This window comes from Schistocerca nitens, chromosome 5 (genome assembly GCF_023898315.1).
Source record: "Schistocerca nitens isolate TAMUIC-IGC-003100 chromosome 5, iqSchNite1.1, whole genome shotgun sequence".
NCBI classification, from domain to species: Eukaryota; Metazoa; Arthropoda; class Insecta; order Orthoptera; family Acrididae; genus Schistocerca; species Schistocerca nitens.
In genome coordinates, this window is record NC_064618.1 from 814,609,508 (window position 1) to 814,625,067 (window position 15,560).

At 43.9% G+C, this 15,560-nt stretch overlaps 1 protein-coding gene across 1 annotated transcript in view; it reads left to right on the forward strand.

Annotated features, from left to right (window-relative positions):
• The window catches only part of LOC126260736 (uncharacterized), a 183,650-nt gene that overhangs the window by 135,782 nt on the left and 32,308 nt on the right, over window positions 1–15,560 (forward strand). The gene's annotated exons all lie outside the window — the stretch shown is intronic.

Below are 15,560 nucleotides of genomic sequence, written 5' to 3' on the forward strand. Positions count from 1 at the left end.
AACGATGATGACATTGTCTTGCGTAAGATACTGCGGAGGTAAAATAGTCGAATCTCCAGGCAGGGAATACTCAAAAAGATGTTTCTATAAGGAGGAACAAAACTTGCGTCCTATATGCAGCGTCATGGAAAGTTTGATCCATTAACTGTACTGGAACATAATATAAAAAGGGAGATGGTTAAGTGAAAATTAGATATGATGGGAATTGGCGAAATGTGATGGCAGAAACGACAAGATTTCAGGACGGAAAACAAAAATGATCTCAAAACAGCAAAGTGAAAATATAAAACGTACACTATTGAAGTAGTGTCTGATCTCTTTGCAAGTCTTCCAGCACTTTCTGCATTTTTGTTATGCTTAGCTGTCTTGTTTGATTTACTAAAGTAGATGTTCATTTAATCACCCGCCAGGTCAGCCGAGAGCGCAAATGCGCTGCTTACTGGACTCGGGTAGGAGCGCCGGCCCCGGATCGAATCCGACCGCTGGATTAACGACGAGGGCCGGTGTGCCGGCCAGCCTGGATGTGGTTTTTAAGCGGTTTTCCACATCCCTCTAGGTGAATACCGGGCTGGTCCCCACGTCTCGCTTCAGTTGCACGACTCACAGACATTTGAAACACATCCGCACTTTTCCATGATTTACACTAGACGCAGATAGATGGGGTACTCCGATTCCGTCCCGGGGGGGGGGGGGGGGGTATGGAGTGGCGGCCGGAAGGGCATCCGGCAACCCCTTCACATTAACATGCCAAATCCGATTTAACCATGCCAACCCTGCGCAGAATGCGGGACAAAGGCGCAAGCGATAGCGATAGATAGAATGTTCATTTAATCATTCCATAGCTAATTTTTGCTGGTGGAATATGATGTAGTTGACAACAGTGGATATTGCAGCATACGTCACTCATCGAGCTCTTTAATCTGACATCTTGATCGTCTCTGCACCCATTGTGCTTCTATAGCTATTAATTTTATAAAAGTTACCAATAAATTTTCGTTTACAGCAAAACATCACTTTTAATTTATCTACTGCAGATACAAACGAGTCATCGTTCAGGACATCGCGGTCTGTAAACTATTGTTTCGTGCATTTCTGTTCGTCGTGTGTTTGCTGTTGTGTAAACATATGCTCCTGGCACAAAGTACTGGCGACCGTACGCCATGAAGAATAGGTCGGCCCATGGCCTGTGACTTCCGGTGGGCGCCAAGTGTGTCGGGAGCACGTGGGACGGCGCTCTACCGCGTCTGCCTGCATGCAGCCGCACGCTGACATGCCGAGTCACGCCCACTTGCGGCGCGCGTTGTCCGAGTGAGACTTCACAACTCTATACACTTTGCACGTGAGTGTATGACAGTCTCTTGGGATGCATCAGCTGTCTTTACAAAATTCAACTCGCACTGGAATGAACACCAACAAGCTTCTGAAGACATCGCTGTATACACTATGTGATCAAAAGTATCCGGACAACCCCAAAAACTTACGTTTTTCATATCAGGTGCATTGTGCTGCCACCTACTGCCAGGTACTCCATATCAGCGACCTCAGTAATCATTAGACATTTGGAGAGAGCAGAATGGGGCGCTCCACAGAACTCACGGACTTCGAACGTCGTCAGGTGATTAGTTGTCACTTGTGTCATACGTCTGTACGCGAGATTTCCATACTCCTAAATATCCCTAGGTCCACTTTTTCCGATGTGATAGTGAAGTGGAAACGTGAAGCACAAAAGCGTACAGGCCGACCTCGTCTGTTGATTGATACAGACCGCCAACTGTTGAAGAGGATCGTAATGTGTCACGGACAGACATCTGTCCAGACCATCACACAGGAATTCCAAACTGCATCAGGATCCACTGCAAGTTCTATGACAGTTAGGTGGGAGGTGAGAACACTTGGATTTCATGTCAGAGCGGCTACTCATAAGTCACACATGACGCTGGTAAATGCCAAACGACGCCTTGCTTGGTGTAAGAAGCGTAAACAGTGGACGACTGAACAGTGGAAAAACGTTGGGTGAAGTGACGAGTCACAGTACACAATGTGGCGATCCTACTGCAGGGTGTTGGCATGTCGAAGTTCCGGTGAAAGTCATCTGCCACAGTGTGTACTGCCAACAGTAAAATTCGGTGGCCGTGGTGTTATGGTGTGGTCGTGTTTTTCACCCCTTGTTGTGGCATTATCACAGTACAGGTCTACATTGATTTGGGGGTGGCGATTGCATCTTTCAACACGTTCGAGCACTTGTTCATAATTCACGGCCTGTGGCGGAGTGGTTACACGACAATAACATCCCTGTGAAGAACTGGCTTACACAGAGTCCTGAGCTGAATCCTATGGAACACTGTTGGGATGTTTTTGAACGCCGACTTCATGCCAGGCCTCACCGACCGACATCGATACCGCTCCTCAGTGGAGCACTCACAGTGAAGAATGGGCTACCATTCCCCAAGAAACCTTCCAACACCTGATTGAACGTATGCTTGTGAGAGTTGAAGCTGTCATCAAGGCTAAGGGTGGGCCAACACCATATTGGATTCCAGCATTACCGATGGAGGGCGCCACGTACTTGTAAGTAATTTTCAGCCAGGTGTCCGGCTACTTTTGACCACATAGAGTATTTCTATTCAATTGGCCGCTCTTTCATAAATCGGAGGTCGACTATTTCAGATATAGTCTGCTTTTTTCGTCATAACGTGAGCTCTACATAGGAAAACTTTGAAGTAACGTAACAGACACTTCCGGTCATTGCACAAAATTTGCTTGAAATGGTCCGCTCATTTGCATACCGATCATTTAACATGTATTTACTTCATCTGGCTTCTTCCCGTGATTAAAGATTTCGTATTTGGTTTCTGTTTCACAAATTATCTGCAGTGTTATTAACACTTATTCTAAACCATGGCTTAATAGGACCGCTGTTATTCGCTATATACATAAACGATTTGACGGACAGGGTGGGCGGCAATCTTCGATCGTTTGCTGATGCCGCTGTGGTGTACGGTAAGGTGTCCAACTTGAGTGACTGCAGGAAGATGTAAGACGAATTAAACAAAATTTATTGGTTATGTTATGAATGGCAGCTAGCTCTAAATGCAGAAAAATGTACCTTAATGCGGATAAGTAGGAAAACGAAACCAGTGAGTTTCGGGTACAATATTAATAGTGTCCTCCTTGAGACAGTCACGGCCTATAAATATCTGGACGTAACGTTGAAAGAGGTATGAAATGTAACAAGCGTGTGAGGATTGTAGCAGTAAAGGCGAATTGTTTATTGGAAGAATTGTAGGAAAGATCTGTAAAGGAGACCACATGTAGGACTACAATGCGACCTACTCTTGAGTATTGCTGGAGTGTTTTGGATCCGTACCAGGTCGAATTAAAGGAAGACATCGAAGCAATTCAGAGGCAGTCTACTAGATTTATTACCAGTAGATTCGAACAACACGCAAGTGTTCCGGGCAGGCTTCGGGAACTCCAATGGGAATCCCTGGAAGGAAGGTGACGTTCTTTTCGCGGAGCACTACTGAGAAAACTTAGAGAACCGGTATTTTAAGCTGACTGCAATTCTTTTGCTTCCAATATACACTACTGGCCATTAAAAATGCCACATCAAGAAGAAATGCAGATCATAAACGGGTATTCATTGGACAAATATATTATACTAGAACTGATATGTGATTACATTTTCACGCAATTTGGGTGCATCCTGATTTCTCAGGATCTAATCCTGAGAAATCAGTACCCAGAGCAACCACCTCTGGCCGTAATAACGGCCTTGATACGCCTGCGCATTGAGTCAAACATAGCTTGCATGGCGTGTACAGGTTCAGCTGCCCATGCAGCTGCAATACGATACCACAATTCATCAAGAGTAGTGACTGACGTATTGTGACGAGCCAGTTGCTCAGCCACTATTGACCAGACGTTTCCAATGGGTGAGAGGTCTAGAGAATGTGCTGACCAGGTCAGCAGTCGAACATTTTCTGTATCCAAAAAAGCCCGTACACGGCCTGCAACACGCTGTCGTGCATTATCCTGCTGAAATGTAGGGTTTAGCAGGGATCGAATGAAGGGTAGACCACGGGTCGTAACACATCTGAAATGTAACGTCCACTGTTCAAAGTGCCGTCAATACGAACAAGAGGTGACCGAGACGTGTAACCAGTGGCACCCCATACCATCACGCTGGGTGATACGCCAATATGGCGATGACGAATACACGCTTCCAGTGTGCGTTCACCGCGATGTCGCCAAACACGGAAGCGACCACCATGATGTTGCAAACAGAACCTGGATTCATCAGAAAAAATGACGTTTTGCCATTCGTGCACCCAGGTTTGTCGTCAAGGGTAACCTCAGTCATGGTCTCCGACCTGATAGTCCATGGTGCTGCAAACGGAGTCGAACTGTTTGTGCAGATGGTCGTTGTCTTGCAAATGTCCCCATCTGTTGACTCATGGATCGAGACGTGGCTGCACGATCCGTTACAGCCATGCGGATAAGATGCCTGCCATCTCGACTGCTAGTGATACGAGGCCGTTGGGATCCAGCACGGAGTTCCGTATTACCGATCTGAACCCACTGATTCCATATTCTGCTAACAGTCATTGGATCTCGACCAAGGCGAGCAGCAATGTCGCGATACGAGTGGTGGTGGTGGTGGTGTGTTGGGGCTTATGGGCGCTCAACATCGAGGTTCGCGATACGATAAACCGCAATCGCGATAGGCTACAATCCGACCTTTATCAAAGTGTGAAACGTGATGCTACGCATTTCTCCTCCTTACACGAGGCATCACAACAACGTTTCAGCAGGCAATGCCGGTCAACCGCTCTTTGTCTATGAGATATCGGTTGGAAACTTTCCTCATGTCAGCACGTTGTAGGTGTTGCCACCGGCGCCAACCTTGTGCGAATGCTCTGAAAAGCTACTCATTTGCATATCACAGCATCTTCTTCCTGTCGGTTATATTTCGCGGCTGTAGCACGTCATCTTCGAGGTGTAGCAATTTTAATGGCCAGTAGTGTAGACTGCGCGCGAGGACCACGAATAAAAGATACGAGAAATTAGGGCTCATACGAAGACGTACAGACAGTCACTTTTCCCTTATTCTGTTTACAAGTGGAAAAGGAAAGGAAATGACTGATAGTGTTACGGGGTACTCTCCGCCACCCGCCGTAAGGCGGATTGCGGAGTATCGATGTAGATGTAGATTTGGTGGCGGATAACTTCCACAAAGGAATCCTGCTAAGCCTGATATGAAAACCCTGCTCGTCTTAATTATAATACTTTTTTAAAAAGTTTCTTTAAATAACTGATGTATATCAGTCAAAACACGAGATCAAAGTACCTTGATTTTCAAGCTAAAAATTAATGAATTGCTTATTACGAGACAGAGATAGCTTTCCAAAAATTTAAAATGCCGATTTTGCAGTTTTCTGTGCCTTTAGACATAGGTGCATCAGCTGAAACTATTCAGGGAGGCTGCCAATACTTGGAGCTTGCAGAAAATGGTTTTAAACCTGCAATTGTTCTTAGTATGGTAGAAGTTCAGAAGTTGTAACGTTTTAGAAATGAACTTGTGGTAGGCCTGGAGTCATGTTGAGCAAGTCGGTGATTTTTGTTGAAAACTTGATTAACTGTACCACATAGAATATTAAGATGAGCAGCGCATAGTTTGAAGCTTCAAATAATGAGGTAAAAGGTAAGAAAACGAAAGAAAGATAAAGTTGAGTCGTGAACAGAAAGTGGCGAAAGAGTGACAGGGTGCTTGTTCAAGATCGATATATGTCACCGAGCCGGCCGCGGTTGTCTAGCGGTTCTAGGCGCACAGTCCGGAACCGCGCGACTGCTACGGTCGCAGGTTCGAATCCTGCCTCGGGCATGGATGTGTGTGATGTCCTTAGGTTAGTTAGGTTTAAGTAGTTCTAAGTTCTAGGGGACTTATGACCACAGCAGTTGAATCCCATAGTGCTCAGAGCCATTTGAACCATTTTTGAACTTATCACCGAATCCAGCCGCTTTTGTCGCTTTAGAGTTTATGCAACACAAACACGCGGAATAGTGACTTCCAAAACATGATAGGTCATTTATACAGTAAGGTTGTCAACTCCGCTAAAAAAAAAAAAAAAGAAAAGAAAAAGAAAAAGAAAATGGGAGAGGAACGAGAAAACGGGAAAAAGAATCATCTGCTATACATGGTTTTTGTAGAAAAGGTAAGTTGTTGGGAAGCCTTGTATCGGAGGGACTCAAAGTCTATACAGTTACATTAGTGAAAGCCAGGACATACTTTCCCAACAAGAACATTAGGCTTCGTAAACAGAAGTACATGACGGGAAAGTTCCCATAAACAAGACGAACAATGAGAATACTGAGAAACTACAGAAGTATGATAAAGATCGACAATATTAAGTATTTATCATGAACTGAAGACGTATCCTGCAAGAGAAATGAATGAAGATGACTGATAAGTGAGTAGAACCAATCATTTTTGTACCACGTTTCGTACACATTTTTGTACAAACTTCATATTGTTTTGTGAACAAGAGGGCACTCATAATTTGTAATATATTTTGTATTCATTTTTTTGTGAATTTCGGACAACTTTGTGTACACTTACAGCTATAAGGACAATATTAAACACATTCAGTGCTTTGCGTTGAAAAGCATTGAGAAACAGTCCTTCATCTCATGGTCATGTGCAGCAGTTTTCTGTGTAACAGTAAATTTCAGTCCGACGTATAGACTTCATGTTACACTTATTGCACTCTAAATACTGCCAGTCATTAATTATAAGTTTTTATTTTTCATGTAATTTAAGTAAGTGTCTTAACATATATTTCCTTCCTCATTCATTGTTGTAAGGGGATAGCTCCATGTGATAATAATTATCATTAAAGCTACAATATTTTTCAAATAGGTAATATTAGCCTTAAGAACTTCAGAAAATGAATCATTTCACACAGGATAAACAAATTGGCCATTCGGTTCTTATTGCATAAATAGTTGTGGGAGGTTTCTTGTTCCTCCTCAGTGAAACATCAAACATGACTTTTCTCCTTTTAGATATAAGCGATTCAATTACATCAATAACGATATATCGATGTTGTTGCTGTTGTGGTCTTCAGTCCTGAGACTGGTTTGATGCAGCTCTCCATGCTACTGTATCCTGTGCAAGCTGCTTCATCTCCCAGTACGTACTGCGGCCTACATTCTTCTGAATCTGCTTAGTGTATCATCTCTTGGTCTCCCTCTACGATTTTTAGCCTCCACGCTGCCCTCCAATACTAAACTGGTGATCCCTTGATGCCTCGGGACATGTCCTCCTACCAACCGATCCCTTCTTCTAATCAAATTGTGCCACAAACTCCTCTTCTCCCCAATTCTATTCAATACCTCCTCATTAGCTATGTCATGTACCCATCGATACCTCTCGTAATTATTAATCTAGACATATGAGTAATTCAGTGTCAGTTACAGTCCTCTGATCAGAGAGAACCGTTTCACATACATCACGATAACACTGAGACTGACTTTTGTTTTGGCGTTTTCCAATGATTTCGGGTTTTCGTATGTTTTTAGCCCTCCCACCCCACTTCATCCCAGTTCAATCAATCTGTTCTAAAGCCCATTTGCAGTAGAAGAGAACCAGCAGTTTGTAAAGAATTGCCAATGTCATTTGCAATCAATAGTATGCATAATATTTTTAACAGTATAGCTTAAAATTACATGCAACGTAATTTCAATCATTGAGACACGTCGTAATACTGAAGTTGGGCTTGTGTAATGCCACGGGAAAGACGTTAAAAGCCACTGGAATAAATCAGTAGCCTCAGCAACAGTGGAAGTTGTGGGCAAATTGTTGCTGCAATTTCGACGGCTGTAGCACGCAGACGCTTCGTCACTTTCCATACGTGCGTACTTTTTAAGATGCTGCTCTATTGTTTTTGCCTAGCATGAGACTGACAACACTTATGCAAGTGAGGTAACTGAGTGCCTCTCACTAGCGTTGTTTCTTCTATTTTCGTAGCCAAATACACGAACTTTACGCATAGATTTTGTTCGTCGTTTATAAAGATAAAAACACCTCAGTCTATACATGAAGCTTGGGCCTGCAGCCCTAGGCAACAAACGACATGGAGATACGTTAATTCGCGGAGTTGTGGAACTGAGAATCTATGCGATTAATGTGGGTTCGTATTAATTCTATTTGAAAATGTACTGTAGGTCGATCTCAGTCACATACAATATAAACTTGATTTTCTTCATAATACAGTGTCCTATTAACAGATGAAGCACGCTTTTTACTTAACTGATCTGTAATTGCAGCAGTTGGGTGATGAAGAACTGAATACTAAATGGTGGAAATACGTGCCATGGCGTTCAAATAATCATGTCGCCCGGTTGAGAAGCTCTCGTTCACGTTTTTCCCATGTTTGTAAAATAAATTTTTGTTTTTAAACTCTGCCTTCTACAAAACACAATGTGTTTCTTTTTCTATTTACCCAAACATGTTTCGACAGCTACGTGTCATCCTCCGTGGTTCGCGATTTATTTCTGTAAAAATATTGTACAAATCTCATCTTTGTTTTTCTATTTTAGACATAAGAAGTATACCATTCTTGTTATGACTGCTCACTTCAAAATACATTCATTGTGAAAGTGAGTTTGTACAGGTCGGCATTTTCTCTACCTTTTTGTCGTTTGATAACATATCAGCCGCAAAGAAGGCGAAAGAACTTGCTTAAAGTGTCGTTAATTTTGAAATAAGGTTTCGAGAGTAGTGGTGTTGTACGTGTCGTATTTACGCTTTTCGTTTTGTTGCGTTTCTTTGGCGTGTTTTTTTCTGATGTTGTTACATGCACTGCTTTCCACACCTTTTTCTGCTTCAGTCTCTCCTGTCTTCACATGATTTTTACACATCTCGAGACTTGAGGAAATGCTTTTGTTGTCATACTCATGGAGAGCCGCTTATGATGATGTCGCCAGTCACTTCTTCATTATTCAAAATTAGCGCTGCACTGGGCAGTAAAGTAACGATGAACATATAAGCGGTGAGTACTGTATAGATGCTTATGGCAACATAATTCGTTTCTATAATCGTATTTCTGTCTAAACCTCGTATGTAATTATAACACAAAACAACGCACCAAAGATGCACAACAAAACGAAAAACGTAAGTAGAAGAAGGAACCCACCATAAATTTATTCCGTAGTGAAATAAAACTACCCACAACGACCCATTGCAACACAAGGTAAACTACATCTAACAGCAACAAACGCGTTGACACGAACTTCATTTAATCTGTCCTTTCAGAACACAGTTAGGTCCTTCGTAAAATTGCGGCTAAAAGTATCTCCGACTTTAGCCAGCTATCAAAGCCCACAACAATTGGAACTTTAATGATCTGAGCTTCCTGTTAACTCTTGGAGCTCTGGCTCTTTCTCAACACTACTACGGCAATTTTCAGCTGCGCGGGGTAGCCGTGCGGTCTGAGACGCATTGTCACGGTTTGCGCGGCTCCCCGCGCCGGAGGTTCGAGTCCTTCCTCGGGTATGGATGTGTGTGTTGTTCTTAGTATTACTTATTTTTAAGTTAGTTAAGGTAGTGTGTAAGTCTAGGGGCCGATGACGTCAGCAGTTTGGTCCCTTAGGAATTCACAAACATTTGAAGACAGTTTCGACAATTTACAACTACAACACGGATAGTTCCTAGGTCCATCCTAGACTCGAGCTTGACCTGTACCGTTTGGGACTGAAGACCTTTCTGTATTGTTCCGAAACCCTCAAACCTACAAACCGCCCAGTCCCCTTGACACAGCCTGCACCACCCCTTTAGCGGCCTCCTTTGTGTGGTACAGCCCTGACCTATTCAGAGGAACTCGACACTCCACCATGCTCTGGCGCAAGTCACAAAGTCTGCTGCCTACACAATCGTAGAACCTACTCAGCCTCTGATTCAGGTTCTCGACTCGTTTCTATACCGAAGGTCCACAATCAGTCCCGAGAATAATGTTGCCGATGGCGAGCTCCGCCTTCATCATACATACAACAGTGTCACTTCAGGTATGCGCCGGAAGCAAGAGAGTATAAAAAATGGCTCTGAGCACTATAGGACTTAACATCGAGGTCATCAGTCGCCTAGAACTTAGAACTACTTAAACCTAACTAACCTAAGGACATCACACACGTCCATGCCCGAGGCAGGATTCCAACCTGCGACCGTTGCGGTCGCGTGGTTCCAGACCGAAGCGCCTAGAACCGCTCGGCCACACCGGAATGCAAGAGAGTATATTTTCTGATCTAAAGATACTAATATCATTTGTACTGACTTGAGCCACAACCTGCGTTCGTTGCACCGTATGCTTTTCATGGTATCCAGAAGGACTCGTTCCACAGTTGGGATGACTCCTTCCGCTTCCCTGGTGCGCACACAAAGTACACATTGGACTTCTTCCCTTCCTTGACAACCATATCTCTAAGGGGCCCGATTACGCACATAATATTCGTGCTCCCAACTAACACCTATTCCATTTTAGGTTTCCTTTGAAACAATCAAGTGACTTAGAATTTTTATCAGCCATGTTGTTGTTGTTGAGGTATTCAGTCCTGAGACTGGTTTGAGGCAGCTCTCCATGCTACTCTATCCTGTGCAAGGTTCCTCATCTCGCAGTACCTACTGCAGCCTACATCCTTTTGAATCTGCCTAGTGTATTCATCTCTTGGTCTCCCTCTACGACTTTTACCTTCCACGCTGCCCTCCAATACCAAATAGGTGATCCCTTGATGCCTCAGAACGTGTCCTACCAACCGATCCCTTCTTCTAGTCAAGTTGTGCCACAAACTTCTCTTCTCCCCAATCCTATTCAGTATCTCCTCATTAGTTATGTGATCTACCCATCTAATCTTCAGCATTCTTCTGTAGCACCACATTTCGAAAGCTTCTATTCTCTTGTTGTCCAAACTATTTATCGTCCATGTTTCACTTCCATACGTGGCTACACTCCATACAAATACTTTCAGAAACGACTTCCTGACACTTAAATCTATACTCGATGTTAACAAATTTCTCTTCTTCAGAAACGATTTCCTTGCCATTGCCAGTCTACATTTTATATCCTCTCTACTTCGACCATCATCAGTGATTTGGCTCCCCAAGTAGAAAAACTCCTTTACTACTTTAAGTGTCTCATTTCCTAATCTAATTCCTTCAGCATCACCCGACTTAATTCGACTACATTCCATTATCCTCGTTTTGCTTTTGTTGATGTTCATCTTATATCCTCCTTTCAAAACACTGTCCATTCCGTTCAACTGCTCTTCCAAGTCCTTTGCTGTCTCTGACAGAATTAGAATGTTATCGGCATACCTCAAAGCTTTTATTACTTCTCCATGGATTTTAATACCTACTCCGAATTTTTCTTTTGTTTCCTTCACTGCTTGCTCAATATAAAGATTGAATAACATCGGGGATAGACTACAACCCTGTCTTACTCCCTTCCCAACCACTGCTTCCCTTTCGTGCCCCTCGACTCTTATAACTGCCATCTGGTTTCTGTACAAATTGTAAATAGCCTTTCGCTCCCTGTATTTTACCCCTGCCACCTTCAGAATTTGAAAGAGCGTATTCCAGTCAACATTGTCAAACGCTTTCTGTAAGTCTACAAATACTAGAAACGTGGGTTTGCCTTTCCTTAATCTAGCTTCTAAGATAAGCCGTAGGGTAAGTTTTGCCTCACATGTTCCAATATTTCTACGGAATCCAAACTGATCTTCTCCGAGGTCGGCATCTACTAGTTTTCCCATTCGTCTGTAAAGAATTCGAGTTAGTATTTTGCATCTGGGGCTTATTAAACTGATTGTTCGGTAATTTTCACATCTGTCAGTACCTGCTTTCTTTGGGATTGGAATTATTATATTCTTCTTGAAGTCTGAGGGTCTTTCGCCTGTCTCATACATCTTGCTCACCAGATGGTAAAGTTTTGTCAGGACTGGCTCTCCTAAGGCCGTCAGTAGCTCTAATGGAATGTTGTCTACTCCCGGGGCCTTGTTTCGACTCAGATCTTTCAGTGCTCTGTCAAACTCTTCACGCAGTATCATATCTCCCATTTCATCATCATCTACATTCTCTTCCATTTCCATAATATTGTCCTCAAGTACATCGCCCTTGTATAGACTCTCTATATACTCCTTCGACCTTTCTGCCTTCCCTTCCTTGCTTAGAACTGGGTTTCCATCTGAGCTATTGATATTCATGCAAGTGGTTATCAGCCATAAGTCGTCCGAAATCTGTTTGACAGATTAACTGGTGAGTTCTTTTGATTGGTCCCTCAGATTTCGTGCCTGTCTTACCTTGAAACGCGTCCTACTCCTCCTTAGGCCGAGGCTCAGTCTCAGTGTGGGCAGTAACCAGGCCAGTGACATTCTGGTCATGGGACGCGTCAGGCGTACTGCACGTCCGTTGGATCCCCACGTCCCCCACCCCTTCCCCCTGCTCCTACTCGCTTATGCCCACTGGCAACACTTTCAAGCTGCATTAACCGTAGACGGCATTGTCTTGTAAAAGTTCATCAGCTCAGGACGAATCCAAACACAGCATCCACAGTCCCTATCCATACAAAAGATGACACAAAGCTCTACTTCCCTGTTACTAAAATGCATGACTGTGGCTAGTAAATAAGAATTTAAGAACTGTGCAAACTCCTAGCGACTCGGTCATAATACGAATTGTTACAGATTTCACCAATTTCCTTTCGTTGCATGTCTGTCACTGTTTACAAGGAACGGCCAGCCTAGATGTATACAGATGTGCTAAGGAACACTTGAGCAATGTTATTTTATGTGGATATGGTCATCCTTATACTGTATATTCCAGAACCACTTGTTTCAGAGCACGTTCAACATCACATCTGCTCGCCACGACTCTGCTGGGCCGATGACCTGCCCTTTTTCAATCAGCAGAATGTCTTCAAAGAAAATGGAAATGTCGTGTGGCTAGGGCCTCCCGTCGGGTAGACCGTTCGCCTGTTGCAGGTCTTTCGATTTGACGCCACTTCGGCGACCTGCGTGTCGATGGGGATGAAATGATGATGATTGGGACAACACAACACCCAGTCCCTGAGCGGAGAAAATTTCCGACCCAGCCGGGAATCGAACCCGGGCCCTTAGGATTGACAGTCTGTCACGCTGACCACTCAGCTACCGGGGCGGAAAAAGAAAAGGGGCGTGGTCTTCAACCTCAAGTCCAGAAGACGTATTGAGAGTTCAAGAGCACTCATTCACAACGCTGACAATACGGAAAGCCAAAGTTGACAAATTTTGCAGCTCCAACGGGGCTCTGGAGAAGCTGACCAGACAAGCAAACAAAAGCACGTGAAGTAATCGCCACACAATGGCGACGTCCTACTGCTCTAGCCTTCTGTGAGTTCTGGAGAGGCAGTGCTGCCAATGGAGAAATAATAACCCACCAGCTCACAAGGAGTATGTCGTGTGATGCAATCTGTTCCAACTGATGAAAATGATATGGGACCACTTACGTAACAAGATGACGCCGTCATCAACAATCCACGGACTCTGCTGGCAGTTGTCATGGGATCCTGCCTGAGCTGCATGCAGTCATCTTGGTGCCTTCACACCGTTGGTTCACCAGTAAGGTGATATGACTACCTTTTTTGCTAACCAGCTTTCTGGTAGGCCACGAATTCAAGCGTGTGTCGAACAGCTGCCCAGAAACACTCTCACAATCATCCAGCCCGTGCTGGCGTACTCTGCTTTCTACCACTGTCTGGGCAGACGTATACCAACACAGTCTGTCATGATGGGTATCATGGTTTAAACACTGTCCATCCCTGTGTGTTGCTGCTGTGGCTCAAATGGTTCTAAGCACTATGGGACTTAACATCTGAGGTCATCAGTCCCTTTTAGAACTACTTAAACGTAACTAACCTAATGACATCACACACATCCATGCCCGAGGCAGGATTCGAACTTGCGACCGTAGCAGCAGCGCGGTTCCGGACTGAAGTGCCTAGAACCGCTCGGCCACAGCGGCCGGCGTTGCTGTGGCCACAGAGAAGCCAGGACATCAGAAGCTGCCACGGTCATCCTTCGCCAGTGGTGGCGTGCTTGGATCAAGCTTTCCCAGCCATGCAGTTGTCAGCATCAGTGGTTAAGCGCGCGCGCACACACATACGCGCACACACACCCTCACACACACACACTCACACACACACACACACACACACACACACACACACACACACACACATGCCATGCAATTAATGCCAACTAAGACACTGGGGCCAATAGCCTTCTCTCCGACTACGATTAAAATAAATAAGGTATTATTATTGACAGTTCCTCAAACGATTCCAGTCACCACTACACCTGCAGCCCATGTCCATGTGGGTGACGGTGCTCCATTGTAATTTATTATCAGCTGATTCACCCACGGTCATAGGTGTCACGACCCAACCTCTACACGTCTGAGCGCAGTATATCTCAGAGACATATACCTCTCATCACTCACATCCTCCAGAAATGATCACAAGACATTGTGCGTGTACAGCGCCTAAATAATGAGCTCGCTATAGCTAACACACGAATCTAGTATTATGGAACAAACATTGTAAGCCCATATCTCTTTGCATTGCCGCTGAAGACACCCAATGTTACAAGTATGAAAATATTTAATGAAGTAATTTCCATGTCCCAGTGAAAGCTGCCTCTAGCGAGACACTGAGTCGCTGTTCTAGAGTTCTGGCTGTTTCCTTTCATACGGTCCCTAGTACATTCATGTCCTGTAATTTAGTAGGGATGCACATAACTTATTCAGTGTAGTGCATGATACATGTCTCTCATGCTTGGAACTAAAAAAGAACCCAAAATATTTGTCTATATGATCATACAGTTTTGACGAAAATAGAGAGGAAGAAAATAAGTTTTCAGGATCCACTACATATTTTTAGCGTCTCATTTCCTCAGCATCATTTAATTCAACTTCATTCCGTTACCCTTGTGTACCTGTACAGTTATGTATATTAACTTTTTAATTATTTGCAAGACTATCTGTTCTTCTCATCTCCCAAGTTCCTCGCCGTCTCTCGCAGAGTTGCAATGTCTTCGGCAAACCTGAAAGTTCTTTTTATTTTTCCCTCCGACCTTTAATTACATGCTGAAATTTGTCTTTAATATCCTTTACGGCTTGTGCAACGCACAGAATGAATAGCTGGGAGGGCAAATGTTAGAGGTTGATCTCAATCTTCTCTCGGTTACTGCTAGCCTTTCACGTCCTTCGACTCCCAGAATTGCAGTCAGGCTACTGTGTAAGTTTTTCCGTACCTTTCACAATGTAGAGCAGTAGGAATATAACAAAGTTACAATCAAATGGACGTAGAGGGATTATGGGGAAAGTTTTAAAAGACCATAAATCGTAGTCTGGCAAAGTATGTGTGTGCCTAGTAAATGTATAAAGGACGAAAAAGACCCATCATGGCTTAAAAATGATATTCTGAAGATCCTGGGCAAGCAAAGGTTGTTGCACTCTCGGTCCAAGAGAGACA